This window comes from Callospermophilus lateralis, unplaced genomic scaffold (assembly GCF_048772815.1).
Source record: "Callospermophilus lateralis isolate mCalLat2 unplaced genomic scaffold, mCalLat2.hap1 Scaffold_221, whole genome shotgun sequence".
NCBI classification, from domain to species: domain Eukaryota; kingdom Metazoa; phylum Chordata; class Mammalia; order Rodentia; family Sciuridae; genus Callospermophilus; species Callospermophilus lateralis.
The window spans coordinates 224,885-241,722 of record NW_027513138.1 but is presented as its reverse complement, the minus strand read 5'-3'; the positions used below and the strand labels follow the sequence as shown (position 1 = coordinate 241,722).

Here is a 16,838-nt window from a genome sequence, read left to right as displayed (position 1 = left end):
CCTTTATAATAAAATTCTAGTCCAGAATTTTTTTACATTTGGTTATTATGTCTTTGTTGTCTCTTCCCATCTGACACACTTTCTAAGCCTTCCTTTATGTTCATGACCAGGACAGTTTAGAAGATTACAGACCAGTTATATGGGATGATGTCCCTTACTTTGGGTTTATCTGTTGTTTCCTGATTTGATGTGGTCATGTGTCTTTGGCAACAATATCACAGATTTTGGGTGTTTTGCTCATTGCCTTATTATTGGATCTAGAGCTAAAATTTCCCAGTTTAGTTCCTGTTCAGCCAAGTCCTGTCTCAGGAGCATTCTGCTTTGGGAGCTACAACCCATGGGCTCCAGGGGCTGTAGCTCCTTAATTATAAATAGTCCTCTGCCTTCCTGGTTCACTTACTGAAGGTTCAAAGTTCTAAGTGGGAACACTGATTTGGCTATGCCCTTTCTGCTCAGGATCAGGGGAGCAAATATTTGACTTCCCACTAAGACTTATTCTAAGGAGGATTCACCAACATAGGTCAGGGGCTCAGATGCTAGTCAGCTAAAGACCCCAGTGCATATTCACATACAAGTTCCTGAGAACATCACTGAGACCTCCACCATCTGCCATTATCACCCCTGTCTTTCTCCCTTGCATGCCATGTTCCACTGAAGCATGACTGCATGCAGTTCCCTTCCTGCCTTAGCCCCTGTAACAATTAGCCTTCAAAGATGAGCCCAATGAATCATGTGTCATACCTCTGTATTGTCCCCTCCCCTTGGATCTGGGCTGGTCCTGTGATTCATTTTCATTGATATAGGCTGTGGAAATGGTCCTGTATGACTTCTGAGAAGAGGTATTAAGAATTCTTGCAGTTTCTGCTTTAGTCTCTTGGAATGTTCCTTTGGGGGAAGCCAGTCACTATGTCTGAGTTCCATCTACCTAAGACCATCATGCTGTGAGAAAATTTAAGCAAGTCACATGGAAAGGCTGTTTGGAGAGAGAATAATGTCTGGACAGTCCCCATCTGTTTCAGCCAATTCAGATGAGTTGCGAGACACACGATTAAAAAGAGTTATCTAAATTGGAGGATCAAAAGTTTGAGGTCAGCCTGGGTAACTTAATGAGATGCTGTCCCAACTTCAAAAATAAAAGGAGGGCCTTTTCTTCCTCCACATGGCGGCGTGTGTTCCCAGAGCACCGGTCTCTGCGTTTGTCCCCTGCTCCTAGAGGTTAAGAACAAAAAAGATGCACCTGGACTTTCCCCAGAGCCTTCTACGTTTCTAAGCGTCCGTGGAATTTGAGGTTCTCTGGCTGTGAGCTGCGCTTACTTGATGAAAGAAATCAGCCCTACCTTCCTCAGTGGACAATTTGTTACCTACTTTAAGTGTCTCCCACTGAAGGCATCCATCTTTTCTTGAGCCACAGAAACCTGTGCCCAAGCTTGTCTGACATCTGCCTTGTCAAGTGTCCATGATGCTGGGCCCTGAGGGAGGTGAAGGTTTTGTGGTCAAACTCTGTGGCCTGCCCTGGTCCTGCTCAATTGGGGACGTGCAGAACTTTTTCTCCAACTGCACAATTCACAATGGGGTTGCAGGTGTCCATTTCATTTACACTAGAGAAGGCAGTCAGAGTGGTGAGGCTTTTGTTGAACTTGAATCAGAAGATGATGTAAAAATGGCCCTGAAAAAAGACAGGGAAAGCATGGGACACCGGTACATGGAGGTGTTCAAGTCGCACAGAACTGAGGTGGGTTGGGTGTTGAAGCACAGTGATCCAAACAGCGCCGACACTGCCAATGACGGCTTCGTGCAGCTTCGGGGACTCCCGTTTGGATGCACAAAGGAAGAAATCGTTCAGTTCTTCTCAGGGTTGGAAATTGTGCCAAACGGGATCACATTGCCTGTGGACCCCGAGGGCAAGATTACAGGGGAGGGCTTCGTGCAGTTTGCCTCACAGGAATTAGCTGAAAAGGCTCTAGGGAAGCACAAGGAGAGAATAGGGCATAGGTATATCGAAGTGTTTAGTTTAAGAGCAGTCAGGAGGAAGTTAGGTCATATTCTGATCCGCATCTGAAGTTCATGTCTGTGCAGCGGCCGGGGACCTATGACCGGCCAGGCACAGCCGGGAGGTACATTGGTATCAAGAAGCAGGCGGGCCTGGAGAGGATGAGGTCTGGTGCCTACAGTGCAGGCTATGGGGGCTATGAGGAGTACAGCGGCCTGAGTGATGGCTACGGCTTTACCACCGACCTGTTTGGGAGAGACCTCAGTTACTGTCTCTCAGGAATGTATGACCATAGATATGGAGATGGTGAATTCACAGTGCAGAGCACCACTGGCCACTGTGTCCACATGAGGGGGCGGCCCTACAAAGCAACAGAGAACGACATTTACAACTTCTTCTCTCCACTCAACCCTGTGAGAGTCCATATTGAGATTGGCCCTGATGGTAAAGTGACGGGCGAAGCAGATGTTGAGTTTGCCACCCATGAAGAAGCTGTGGCAGCTACGTCAAAAGACAGGGCCAACATGTAGCACAGATACATAGAACTCATCCTGAATTCAACAACAGGGGCCAGCAATGGGGTTTATAGCAGCCAGGTGATGCAGGGCATGGGGGTGTCAGCTGCCCAGGCCACCTATAGTGGCCTGGAGAGCCAGTCAGTGAGTAGCTGTTATGGGGCTGGCTATAGCGGTCAGAACAGCATGGGTGGATATTACTAGTTTTGTTGTAACATTTGAGTTATTTCAATCAAATTTTCATAGGCAGCCAACAAGCAGTGAAAGCAGTTTATAATTAGAGAAAGCTGTGGGACCCATTTTACATCATGAGTTTGTGAAATCTGGATTAAAAAATTACCTCTTCAGTGTTTTCTCATGCAAACTTTTCTTCTAGCATGTGATACTGAGTAAACTAAAACTATTTTCTTCTGCTTTTCTTGATTAACATTTTGGTAGTATACTTCAGAGTGATGTTATCTGAGTTAAAGTAGTTTTAAGTATGTTAAATGTGGATCTTTTACACAACACCACAGTGAACACATTGGGGAGATGTACTTTTTTGGAGAACTCAAAGGTGCTAGATCCCTAATTCAAAGAGAAACATTTCTCATGTTTGTTCTATTTTTTTCTTCTTCTTCATTTAAAATTTTTAGGTTAAGATTAAGCTTTTTAAAGTTAGTTTTGAGAACTGAGATACAATACTAATACTGTAGGAATTGGTGAGGCCTTGACTTAAAACTTTCTTTGTATTGTGATTTCCTTTTGGGTGTATTTTGCTAAGTGAAACTTGTTAAATTTTTTGTTAACTAAATTTTTTTCTTAAAGACTTTTTCACACACACAAAAATAAATAAATAAAAGGAGGGCTGGGGATGTAGTTCAGTGGCAAGGTGCCCTTGGATTCAATCCCACATATTGAAAAAACAAACAAACAAACAAACACAAAACAAAACAAAAATACCAACCCTACCTTTGAGAGTCAAGTTGGTAGACCCTTCAGATCTCTAGATAGTCCAGTACCAGCTTCCATCTAACTGTAACTGGTTGAGTTCTCCCCAAGTAAGATCTGCCTAGCAGAATACAGTCAACCCATGACTGCGAGAGATAATAAAAAATTATTTTAAGCCACTAAATTTTGGAGTGGTTTGTTACTCAGTAATGGTGAGCTGAAACAACCCTTTTGTAGTGTTTGGCTTTCTAGGGAATGTTGCCCCACTGTCCTGTCCCAGACACATGATCACTTATATCTTTGCTTGTCAAAATCCTTCTGACTAGTGTGGCACTGAGCAGTTGAGCGAGCCAGGTTTTGAAATCAGCCTGTGGGGTAGAAGGGTTGAATCAGTTTTATCTCAGTTTTGCTGGAGGGGAAAAGGGCAGACTGAAGAGTTTCTTCAGAATAATATGAGGGTGGGCATGACCTTGGATTTCCATATCAGCACCTGCTATGTGGTAATAAAAACACCTCTCTCCTTGAATTGTTTTGAGGATGAGATATAACATATATGTTATCTACCAGTCTATTTTTTTCGTCCCTGTTAGTACCATTGAATGATGATACCCAGACTTCTAGACCTGTATCAAATGGCACTTTTGAGGTACACGCCCATCATCTAAGAATTACATGGCTTTAGACAAATCCCTTAAACTTCTCTAAGCCTTACTCTCCTCTTGTTACATGGATTTGATGATAATATCTGTGTAATGGGGTTTCTGGACAGGACTGCCTTGTGGTGTTAGGCAACACTGCCCTCTTGAGGCAGAACACCCACACCCTTAGGCCATATCCTTTAACCACCATGGCACCAGGAATCCTTCAGGTGTCCACCATGGGGCTCCAGAACAGACATGTCTGGTGGGCTGGGAGACTGTGGTGAACACCAGAATGCAGACAGGATCAACCGAAGCCTCAAGAGCTCATTACCCTGAGGGAAAAAGAGGTTTTGCTGGAAGGGAAAGGGGCAGACAGAAGAGTCTTCTTTGGAATAACATGAGGCTGGACATGACTATTTCCACTTCCTCAGGGCTTTCTTGATGGAGAAGGAAAAATTGGGGGTATGAGAGACATAGTTGTCTCTGTTGTAGGAACTCTTTATGAAAGAGTTGAGAATAAAAAACTTAAAGTGCTTTCTCACTTTAGGTGGTGAGAGAGACAGAGAGACACACTAAAAGGGAAGTATGCCAGACTGCTGGCCACTGGCAGGCAGAGAGGCAGTAGGTGATGGTGATGAAGAGATGGGTGGCATTGGGCAGCAGACTTGACCTGGTGAAAGGCAACTCTACTGGTTTCTTTTTGGACTTCCTCTGATGGATTTCTGGGATGTGATGGGAGAGTGCAGGCTATAGGATTCCAGTTAAATCCAAAGCAAAGTCTGGCAAAACTAATGTATGCTGTTAGAAGGCAAGAGAGTGGTTACCCATGCAGGGGAAAAAGTGACCAGAAAGGGGATTCTGGGAGCTGATAATATCTTGTTTCCCCATCAGGCTCCTACTTACACTGCATTCATTTGGTTAAAAACTTAAGTGCCCTTAAAATTTGTGCACTTACTAGTATATTACTACTTCTTTTATTTAATATGTTACTTCAATAACAGATTGATATTCTTTCTCCACCCCACCCACACCATTATTTGAGAAAAGAATGATGAACAGACATTTATCACTGGAAGCCCTTTCAGATAGTATTACATCCCTGAAGAGATTAATGGTTGGAGGTGAGGACCACCTGGTGTCTGGCCAGAATCACGTTTTCCTCCATTCATTCACTTATGGTTTACTAAGCACTTCCTACACATTGAACAATGTACAACATGTAAGAGAATTAAAAGATAATTAATAACCATAGTTTCCAATTACTGGGAGTTTATTATGGAGAGATCTGAATATACATCTAACCTTCACAATAATTCTATGATGTATTATTATTACCCCATCTATCGGCTGAAGAATGAGTCTCAGAAAGGTTAAAAAAAAGTTGTCCAAGGTCACAGAACAAAGGACTTATCTGGATTTTCATATGCACCCAGTCTGTGAGGACCCAAAGCCCAGGTATTTCTCACTGAGCTTCAGGTCACCCAGGAATCTAGGGGGTGAAGGTCCTGTAGTGAAGTTGCTCTACCTCAGAAATGAGGCCTTAGAGCCGGAGCGAGTCTGAGTTCGAACCTAAGCAACCTCGTTTTCTCTGCCTCTTGGCAGGTTCCTTAATTCTTTTGAGACTCCTTCCCCAGTTCTATAACAAGGGTTTAAAAAAAAAAAAATCATGCCTTTCTCTTGGGATCATTGTGGGCAAGGGGCGCGGTACAGCCCGGTGTTGCCGCACAGTGAGCGCCTAGAACTGGAAGTCACTGGCATCTGTGAGACCTTGGATCACCCCTGCAAGGCAGAGACCCACGAGGGCAGCGGTCAGACTCGGACGCTCCCCACCTCTCGCCTCCCAATCCGAACCTTTCGGGCTGGGTTCAGTTGAAAATGAACCGGCGGCCTTGATAGCCATGTTTGAGTTGCTCCAAAACCGGCCAGGGGACGAGACTCGACCCTAAAGCCAATGGAGAGCCAGCACCCACAGCCCCGCGTGGGCGTTGTTCCGGGTGGCTCCCGCAGGCGAGAAGACACGCTATCGCGAGATCTAGAGAGATCCAAGGTAGCGCAGACCGGAAGTGAGGGGCGGGCCCCAGAGAGCGCGCTCCTTCTGAAATTTGAGACCCGCGGAGGGTCCGGGTACGTCGGAGGTCGCGGTCCTCTCTGGGAAAAGAGCCGCAGGTGGGCAGAGCTGGGTCAGCGGGGACCCTTCACGGGGGTTTGGTTGGGAGAACAACATCATGCCTTGGGCAGCTCCCTTGGACCTGCGTTTTCTGGGACGCAGGTTGGCAGGTTGGCGAGGCCTCACTTTGCCCCGGCGTAGGTCCCGAACCAGGGAAACGCTCCAGCTCAGCCCAGCCTCTCTCCTACTCTATAACACCCCTCCGTTTGGCTCGGCTAGTTAAGAGTATTCCTGACCCGAGAAATGTTTTGCCCCAACGCTAACGTAACTACAGCTTCTGACCCTCTCGTCCATTCCCCTTCCATGGCCTTGGAAAAGGGTCTTAGCAACTTACTCAACACGGTTATATTTGTAGAAAACTAGCAAAACGAAGATACTTTATTCCAAATCTGCTAACACCACTGCCTCTTTCCATTGTGAATTCTCCTATCTAGGGGCATTGATGTGTCTGTGGATGCTTTTTAGGTATTTTGGGGTAGAGAATATTCTGAATTTGAGTTTAGTGGGATGAATTCATATGGCTCCTGTGTTTACTTAAGTTATTATTTTTACTTTTTCAGTGGGAGTACTCCCTAATCCACATTGCACTGAATTACTAATGTGGTAACCTAACATCCAAGAGGTTTTTGGTCCTAGGACTTCCAGCATCACAAGAATTGGGAGCTGTAAAAGAGTTGCACTCCATGGGACAAATATGGAATTCCCTGAAATTATAGCTCATAGGAAAGCTTCATAGAAATTACTACTCCAAATTTGGCAACCTTCCTAAAATAAGGAGTTGAGGGACTGAAAGAATTTTTTCTGAACTAGCAATACATTAATTCCCACCCCCTTTATCCCATTTGCTCAGTTTCAGCTGCCTGTGGACAGTTGTGGTTTTAATATTAGTGGAAAATTCCAGAAATAAACAATTCAATTTTAAATATCTTTTATTATAGTATATTATAATTGTTCTATTTTGTTATTACTTATTGTTGTTAATCTCTCTCTTTCTTCCCCTGCCCACACCCCAGAACTGGAGATTGAACTCATGGATTCTACTATAGCTACATCGCCAGTCCTTTTGTTTTTTATTTTGAGACAAGAACCTGATAAATTGCTCAGGCTGGCCTGGAATTTGCAATCCTCCTTCCTCAGCCTTCAAGGTAGCTGGAATTACAGGCATATGCTGCCATTCCCCAGTGTTAGCCTCCTACTGTGACTGATTTATAACTTTATCATAGGTACATATGTATAGGAAAACAGGGTTTGTCACAGTCTATGGTTTTGGGCATCCACTGGGGGTCTTAGAACATATCTCCTGAAAATAAGGAGAAACTACTTTAGTGAACAAATTTTGACCAACCATGAGAGGAAAGACTAATTGAGCTTCCTATTCTCTCCATAAAAAATTGTTGCTGCTAAAGAGGCATTGAAAATATATACATAATCAAGCCCAGCCTGATGGGCACATCTGTAGTTCCAGCTACCTAGGAGGCTGAGAGGGGAGGATCACTTGAGCCCAGGAATTTGAGACCAATCTGGGCAACATAATGAGACCCTATCCTGCCACTTCTCCCAAAAATATGCAGCCAGAAATGTAGGGAGGAAAATATATAGTGGCATGCCAAGCATAGTAGTTTGATATAATTTTTTTCCTCAAATATTCATATTTGTACCTACGTGTGTGTGTGTGTGTGTGTGTGTGTGTGTGTGTGTTGCTGGGGATTGAACCCAGGGCCTTGTGCATGCAAGGCAAGCACTCTACCAACTGTGCTATATCTCCAGCCCCTGTACCTATTTTTGTATTTTTAATTTTTAATTCTTTTTCTTTATGAGCCCCATGAAATTACATAAGCTCTGGCCTCAAAATATCTAGATTTGCCCTTGCATGGTTGTTGCATCCTCCTAACTACTCTGATTAGGGCAGGGAATATGTTTCTTCTCTTAATTGTTGAGAAGATGTAAGCCTAGAGTAGTTAAGTTGCTTGTGCCTGGCTTTCTCACTGTGAGTGGCAGAATTAGAGCTAGAACATAGCTCTTTCTGTTCTCCTTTCAGACATCTAGTCACACCAAGGGCAAGTGCTCTATTGCAAAGCTTCTCACTGCCTTTCAGTGGGTAGGGCTTGAGTGTGTTCATTTGGTCTGCTTTGGGTTCTGGGTTGTATGTGGTCCAGATGAGAAGCCTGATAAAGCTAAAAGGGAAACAAGTGTGATTTTGAAGTGCTTCCAAATCACAAACTATAGTGACCTTTCTCTATACCCTTGCACATCCTTCTCATGAAGAAAGACTACCATAGGGCTGAAGAACTATAGCTTTGGGTCTTCCTTCTGTGTTAGGGTGAGAAGTGTGCAATCCTTGAACAGAATTGGAATCCACTGGTGAACCGGCTGTGTGTGAATATGCATGGGAACATGTCTTTTGTTACTTCTTAAGCCAAGTATATTTTTGGTCTGTTTCCCTGGAAACTTATAGGGAATAGGGAGAGACCTTACCAAATGTAGTATAATTTTACCATTTCTACTTCCTTTCCAATTCTCTGAATTAGTCACCCCATCTCTACCTGGACTGATTTTTCCAAGGTCGCTAACAACTTCTTTGTTGCTAAATCCAACTTTTCAATCCTTAATCGATTCTCCTCTGCTTTCAGTGTTATTTTCAAATGTAATCTGATCCACCTCCATTTAAAATGCTTCAGTGGTTTCCTCACTGCTTTTAGGAACAGTAGGACCTATTCTACAATGTCATTCCAGTCCGTACATGTTGATCTTTGATTTTTCCAATGGGCCATGCCCTGTCCTGATACTATTTAAACCAACTATTTGCCAGTCATTGTTTTAGTATTGGAGATACAATAGGGAATAAATCAGGCAAAAATTCCTGCCATTCTGGAGCTCACCTTCTGATTATGTTTTTTGGATTTTTGTTGTTGTTGTTGTTTTGCTGAAATGTCCCTTTCCTTTAAATTTGTGTTTTCATGGTAGAGAGTTTGAGATTTGTTGATGTTTAAATAAATTTATTTAGGTATGATTCACAATAATTTAAATTTCAAGGGGCTGGTGGAGCACTTGTCTAGCACATGTTGGGCACTGGGTCCTATTCTCAGCTGGGAGAACTGGAACTGGAAATCCATATGCAACAAAATGAAATTGAATCCCTTTCTCTCACCTTGCACAAAAGTTAACTCAAAATGGATTAAGGAGCTAGGAATCAAACACCAGAAACTCTGTGTCTAATAGAAGAAAAAGTTGGCTCTAATCTCCATCTTGTGGGGTCAGGCTCCAAACTCCTTAACAGGACACCTATAGCACAAGAGTTAAAATCAAGAATCAACAAATGGGACATATTCAAACTAAAACGTTTTTTCTCAGCAAGAGAAACAATAAGAGAGATAAATAGGGAGCCTACATCCTGGGAACAAATATTTACCCCTCACACTTCAGATAGAGCTCTAATCTCCAGAGTATACAAAAAACTCAAAAAATTAAACAAGAAAACAAAAAACCCAATCAACAAATGGACCAAGGATCTGAGCAGATACTTCTCAGAGGAGGATATACAATCAATCAACAAATACACGGAAAAAAATGCTCACCATCTCTAGCAATCAGAGAAATGCAAATTAAAACCACTCTAAGATACCATCTCACTCCAGTAAGAATGACAGCCATTATGAAGTCAAACAATAACAAGTGTGCTGGTGAGGATGTGGGGAAAACGGTACACTTGTACATTGCTGGTGGGACTGCAAATTGATTCAGCCAATTTGGAAAGCAGTATGGAGATTCCTTGGAAAGTTGGGAATGGAACCACCATTTGACCCAGCTATTCCCCTTCTCGGACTATACCCAAAAGACCTTAAAAGAGCATACTACAGGGACACAGCTACATCAATGTTCATAGCAGCGCAATTCACAATAGCTAGACTGTGGAACCAACCCAGATGCCCTTCACTAGATGAATGGATAAAAAAAATGTGGCATTTATACACAATGGAATATTACTCAGCACTAAAAAATAACAAAATCATGGCATTTGCAGGGAAATGGATGGCATTAGAGCAGATTATGCTAAGTGAAGCTAGCCAATCCCTAAAAAAACAAATGCAGAATGTCTTCTTTGATATAAGGGGTGGGGGCTGCTGAGAGCTATAGCCAAGTAGGAATGACACATGGCATTTTTGGTTGAAAGGTGACCCTGCTCAGGGATTAGGGTGGCTCCAGGTTTAGGGTGGATCCTGCTGGATTAGGGTGGCTCCAGGTTTAGGGTGGATCCTGCTGGGAATAGGGCGTATCCTGCTGCCTCAGGCACCCGCTCCTTGAGTTCCCCTTGAGTTCTCGCGGGGTTCTGAGAGTATTGGTACACAGAGCCCGGTGGAGGGAGTGTATTTTCGCATGCCATGCATCATTCCTACTTGGCTATGGCTCTCAGCATCTCCCCCCTTCTGATTAATTAAACAACAAGCAATGTGGCTTAGGGACCGTGCCTGTTAGGTTGTCCAATTCAACATATGGTTCTTGCCTGTCATCGGATGAGCTGACCTCTAGGTGTCAGCCTCCTGTCTTATGTTGGTACCACTTCAATTGGATCATACCTGTCACTGACTACCGATCCAGCACACTGCCATACTTGTGGATAGGCCTATGCACCAGTGGGGGGGTGAGGTTCTTTGCCTCACCTCTGTTGGCCCCCAAATTTGGCCTTGGTGCCAGTGGGGGGGTGAGGTTCTTTGCCTCACCTCTGTTGGCCCCCAAAATTTAGACCATCACTAGCAGAAGGGAGGAGGATACAGAAATGCCACGACACCAAGCCAATTGATGGCTCCTTGGGAAAAATTGTATCACTGGTGACACCATCAGCAAAGATACGCCAGCACTACCACAATTCGCTGCACCAACAGATAGTTCACAATGCATATAAGTGATACATAGTCCAGGCAAGTTCTGCAAGCAGTTCAAAGCGGAGGAATCTATCAATATGTCCATTTCCTCCCAAAGTAAATTAACTCCTTGATTGAGCATTACTTGTTGAGTTATTATTCATTAATGCATCCGTTTATACAGTTTACTGTGATAGCTATCATAGAAGCTGTAGTTTGGTTTTATCTTTGTCTTCACCAGCACTGGGATGAAGATAGGAATTCTGGCAATGATGCTAGAAAGAAATTATGTAACATTCCAACAGGTACTAAGAAAACAATTTTCTGAACAATTTACATTATCCTGAACAGAATTATTAAATATAATGAAAAGGAAAGGTGAAAGTAAATAAACAGATCTGTTAACCTCCTTATTTGTATACATATTAAAACAATCCTCAACAACTGTTTACCCAGTTTAAATTAAACCATTAAAATCACATGAAATAAAAAAAAATTTGGATCCATTTTTTCATGAGCGCTCCTCATATATATGGACATACGCACATACAGACATACAACACAAAACACAAGTGTGCACACAAACATACAACACATAAGATAATAGTAAAGGCCTTGTAGCATTACACAGGTGAAATCTCCATTGCAATGTTTAAAAATTCTACAATCAAAAAATAAAACTGATCAGAAAAACATTAACCTAGGTTTGTATGAGCTCAAAAAATAAAATAGAACTTTATGATGTGGGAAAAGGCAATAATAAAATAGATGTTGAAAAAAGCATCCTGGTTAATCACTGTCGCAGATGTAAGAATAGCCAAGCTGGAGCTCTGAATATCAGCTGTTATGGATTTGAGTCAAATGATCTTCTTTTTGGTCTGTAGAAATTGCTTTGGTTAGTCTCTCTGGAATCCAAATTGGCTGCTGTTCTCCCTGTGGAAACATACAAACAGAACCCCAACTCCAGACAATCACTGGGTCAGAACCTTTCCATTTTCCTGTTAGAATATCTTTCCAAAGTACCTTAGGCTTATGTACATTTTTTGGACACATATGCCTTTCTGCAGCACTAAGTCCTGATGAATCCAAATTTAAAAAGTTTAGAATAAAAAGCGTTATTTTAAGTTTATCTTTGGGGGATATATACCCCTTCCCAATCCCCTCTTTTTGCTTTAATAAGTACATTTTAATAGTTTGATGAGCTCTTTTAACTATGCCTTATCCCTGTGGATTGTATGGGATTCCTGTTAAGTAAAACATTAACTTATTTTTCTTTAGGGATGATGTTCCAAAATATCCTATATGCATCCTTTGGAAATTTAAAGCTCCTTTTAAATTCAAGTCTTCCAAAAGCATTTTGCCTTAGTTTTTAGAATTACTTTAGTCCTTTTAATTTTTTGATGTGGTTTTAAACCAATTTCCTTCTAGTTTAATGTTTTCTAAATTGGCTCTTGTCTATAAATTTTAACACCCTCATCTGAGACTTCTAATTTCTGCACCACCAGAAATTAAAGTTGATGGGCTTTTTGAAAAAAATTACTAATAATCTCCTTGTTCTTCTATTTTATCCAATATTTGACTTTAAACTTCTCTCTTCTACCTTTTTCTATCTTGAATGTCTGTATCTAATAGTTGTCTTACTTTTTGTATTTTTTATCTGAAATACCTTTATTTGACATTTTTAACCATTTTTATCTTGTTTCTATCTTCTAGTTTTCTTCTAAGGTTTGTATATTTACCCTTAGTTGCTTTTTTTCCTCCTAGTTTTTTTTTCTTCCTATTTTGTGGGTTTAAAATTCTTGTCTTCCTACATCTTTTCTATCTTCCTACATCTTTTCTATCTTTTTTTTTTTTACCTTTTGTACTTCTGTCTTCAAAGTTTTTCACTTCAAATTTCTAATATTCTTTCTCCAAATTGTTTGTATCCTATTATCTTCCCATTTTCATGTTTGTTTGTTTTTTTAAGTAATGCTTTTAAGATTAACTAGGCTTTGAATGACACAATCTTTCCTCCATCATGAAGGCATCTTAACCACCTTCAATTTAACCTTTTAAAGCCTTCCAATTATCATCTATACTGTACTTTTAAATGTACTTTTTCACCACTTACAGCTTCACTCTTTTAAACGAGGCTTAGATTCTGTTTAAATCGCTTAATGTTAGTTTACATGGCTGCCCTTCAACTAAAGGCTTTTTTTTTTTTTTTTACTCCATTAAGAAGTTTTGTCTCAATCTGCCATGTACAAATACCTTTTTCTTCTTTCTTCCTTTTTCAAGCTTTTAAAGTAAGTCTAGTTTCCTCAAAATCTTTTTAAATGGCATTTTACAACTTTTTACTTTACCACACAGAGATTATCTCATCTAGAAACATTTCCTTTATTTTAACATTTATATTAAAATATATTTCCACATCTTGAATCTTTTTATATCTCTTTTGTAGCCGTTAACCCTTTTTATAAATTCACATTCTGAAACAACTCTTATAAAATTTTTGAATTTAGACAAATTACTCCACTTTAATAAGATGAAATACTTTCATGTTTTTTATGGTACTATAATACTGTAATTGAAATCCAACTGAAACTTCTTATACTCTTTGTATATAAATTACACCTGATAGAATCTTAACTCTTAGTAACCTTGTTTCAGCAAAGACACAGACACAAAGCAATATTAAACTTTTTTTTCACTTACCAATTTATGAAAACACACATAATGTTTAAATATATTACCTTATGGAACTTAATAAGAGTACTTGATTTTATATTTAGTGGTTAATGTTTCAACACTTTAGCTTTGTAAATTAATCAGATGTCTGTAAAAACCAAGATCTTAGGCAAGTGTAGTAAACAGAACTAGCCATCTCTTTCTTGTTGAAGAAAAATCCTTCTACAGGATACCATGATGGTCCCATTGATATACTTAATAACTCGTCTTAAAAAGCCATGGGCTACATTTTTGTATTGTATCAACATATGTCATAACTGTTCTTGGTCTTACTGGGGTGCCTCCTTCCTCTAACAATTTCTCTTCCTCGGAGGTGAACAACTTCAAACCTTGAGTCAACCATTTTCCCCAGTTTGCCTGAGAAAGTTCTAGAGACAGGCGACTTGAAATAAAAACAAAATAAATCAAGACAAGAACACATTGTTTTTTGAAATGGTCACCCATTCTTTCGCTCTCCTTCAGGGGCGAGCAATTTCACTTACCTCCAAGCTTCAGACGTTCCCTGCACGGGCCGCCAAATGCCGCAGTCTGTCTGGGCACAAAATAACCGAGCCACCACAAAAACTTGTAGATTCCAATAGCAACTCTTTATTCCCGACTCTCACCAACACTCTACACGCAAGTTCTGGGAAAATACACTCCCTCCATCGGGCTCCGTGTACCAATACTCTCAGAACCCCGGGAGAACTCAACGGGAACTCAAGGAGCAGGCGCCTGAGGCAGCAGGATACATTCTGTTCCCAGCAGGATCCACCCTAAACCTGGAGCCACCCTAATCCAGCAGGATCCACCCTAAATCTGGAACCATCCTAATCCCTGAGCAGGGTCACCTTTCAACCAAAAATACCATGTGTCATTCCTACTTGGCTATGGCTCTCAGCAGGGGGCGACTCAAAACAGCAGGGTGGAAGAGCATGAGAAGAAGATTACCATTAAATGGTGCTTGGGAATGGGAAAGAGAAGGGGAATTGCACAGAAGATGGTAGGAGACCCTCATTGTTATGCAAAATTACATATAAGATTGTGTGAGGGGGAAGGAAAAAAAAAGAGAAATGGGTCACAGTAGATTGGGTAGAAAGAGGTGATAGGAGGGGAGGGGAGGGGAGAGAAGATAGGAAGGGTAGCAGAATACAATAGACACTGGTATTGCCCTATGTATAAACATGGCTGTATAACCAATGTGATCCTACAATCTGTACACGTGAAAAAATAAGATTACGTACCCCATTTGAATCAAATGTATGATATGTCAAGATCATTGCAATGTTTTGAGAAACTAATAAAAAAAATTTAAAAAAAGAAAATAAATATTGTGTCCATCTACAACTAAAAATATTTTTTAAAGTGTGCAATTCATTTTAGAATATTCAGCATCATGCTTCCATCACCACAATCAATTTTACATCTTTGTTTGTGTTTGTGTATGTATGTATGTTGCTGTGAATAGAACCCAATGCCTCCTACGTGCTATGCAAGCACTCTACTATATCCCTAGTCCATCACAATCAGTTTTAGAACATTTTTACCACCCATTAATAGGCACTCTTCCTTTCCTCCCAGTTCCTCAGCCCTAGGCAACAAATCTACTTTCTGACTCCATGGATTTGTCAATTCTGAATATTTCATATCAATGGAATCATGGTCTTTTGTAATTGGCTTCTTTCACTTAGCATGCATTTATGTGCTTTGTTGTATTGCTAAATAATATTCCATTGTATGATATATTATAACATTCTCTTTATCCATTTATTAGTTTAAGGACAATTGGATTATTTCCACTTTTGATAATTATGAATGATGCTGCGATGAATGCTTCTGTATGTTTCAATTTTGGGGGGTATAGAATTAGGAGTGAAATTAGGGTTATATGGTAATTATATTCCACATTCTGAGAAACTGCCATTCTGTTTTTAAAAGTGGCTGTACTGTTTTACATTCCTACCAGCAAAATATGAGAGTTCCAATTTCTCCACATCCTTGCTGTTATGGTTGAATTGTATCATCCATTCATACGAAGTGCTAACCCCAAGTATGTCAGAATGAATTTATTTGGAAATAGGATCTTTTTGCTGTTGTTATTTCCCACCTTTTTAATTGCTGCATTATAGTTGTACATATTGATGGGATTTGTTGTTACATATTTGTAAATGCACATAATATAGCAATATAATTTGGCTAATATCACTCCCCAGCATTTCCCTCTTCACTTCCTGCCTCCCACCCCTTGGTCCCTTTCCTCTACTGATCTTTCTTTGAGTTTTAGGAGATCCACCCCCAACCTTCTTTTCCTTTTTCTCTCTAGCTTCTGCAAATGAGAGAAAACATGCAATCCTTGACCTTCTGATTTTGACTTATTTTGCTTAACATGATGGTCTCTAGTTCCATCAGTTTTCCTGCAAATGCCACAATTTCATTTTTCTTTGTGGGTGAATAAAATTCTATTGTGTATGTATACCACATTTTCTTTATTTATTCACCTGTTGGTGGACCCCTAAGCTGGTTCCATAGTTTTGCTATTGTGAACTGTGCTGCTATAAACATGGGTTCGAATTCCTCACTACAGTAAGATGACTTTCATTCTTCAGGATAAATGCTGAGGAGTGGTATACCTGGGTCATATGGTACTTTCATGCCTAGTCTTTTGAGGAACCTCTATACTGATTTCCATAGTGATTATACTAATTTTATAGTTCTACCAACAGAGTAAAACTGTTTCTTTTTTTCCCTTCATCCTCTCCAGGATTTATTATTTGTATCTTGATGACTGTCATTCTGACTGATGTGAGATGAAATCTCAGTGTAGTTTTGATTTGCATTTCCTTAATTACTAATGGTGTTGAAGATTTTTTCATGTATTTGTTGGCCATATGTATTTCTTTTTGAGAAGTATCTGTTTAATTCACTTGCCCATTTATTAATTGCGTTATTTGATTTTTTTTGGTGTAAAGTATTTTGAGCTCTTTGTATATTCTAGATATTAAGCCTCTTTCAGAAGAATAGCTAGTGGAG

The 16,838-nt window shown here is 40.5% G+C and overlaps 1 pseudogene; it reads left to right on the top strand.

The window, feature by feature from the left end:
* Positions 1–1,219: 1,219 nt before the first annotated feature.
* Positions 1,220–2,709, top strand: LOC143407282 (heterogeneous nuclear ribonucleoprotein F-like; annotated as a pseudogene).
* The last annotated feature ends 14,129 nt before the right edge of the window (positions 2,710–16,838 follow it).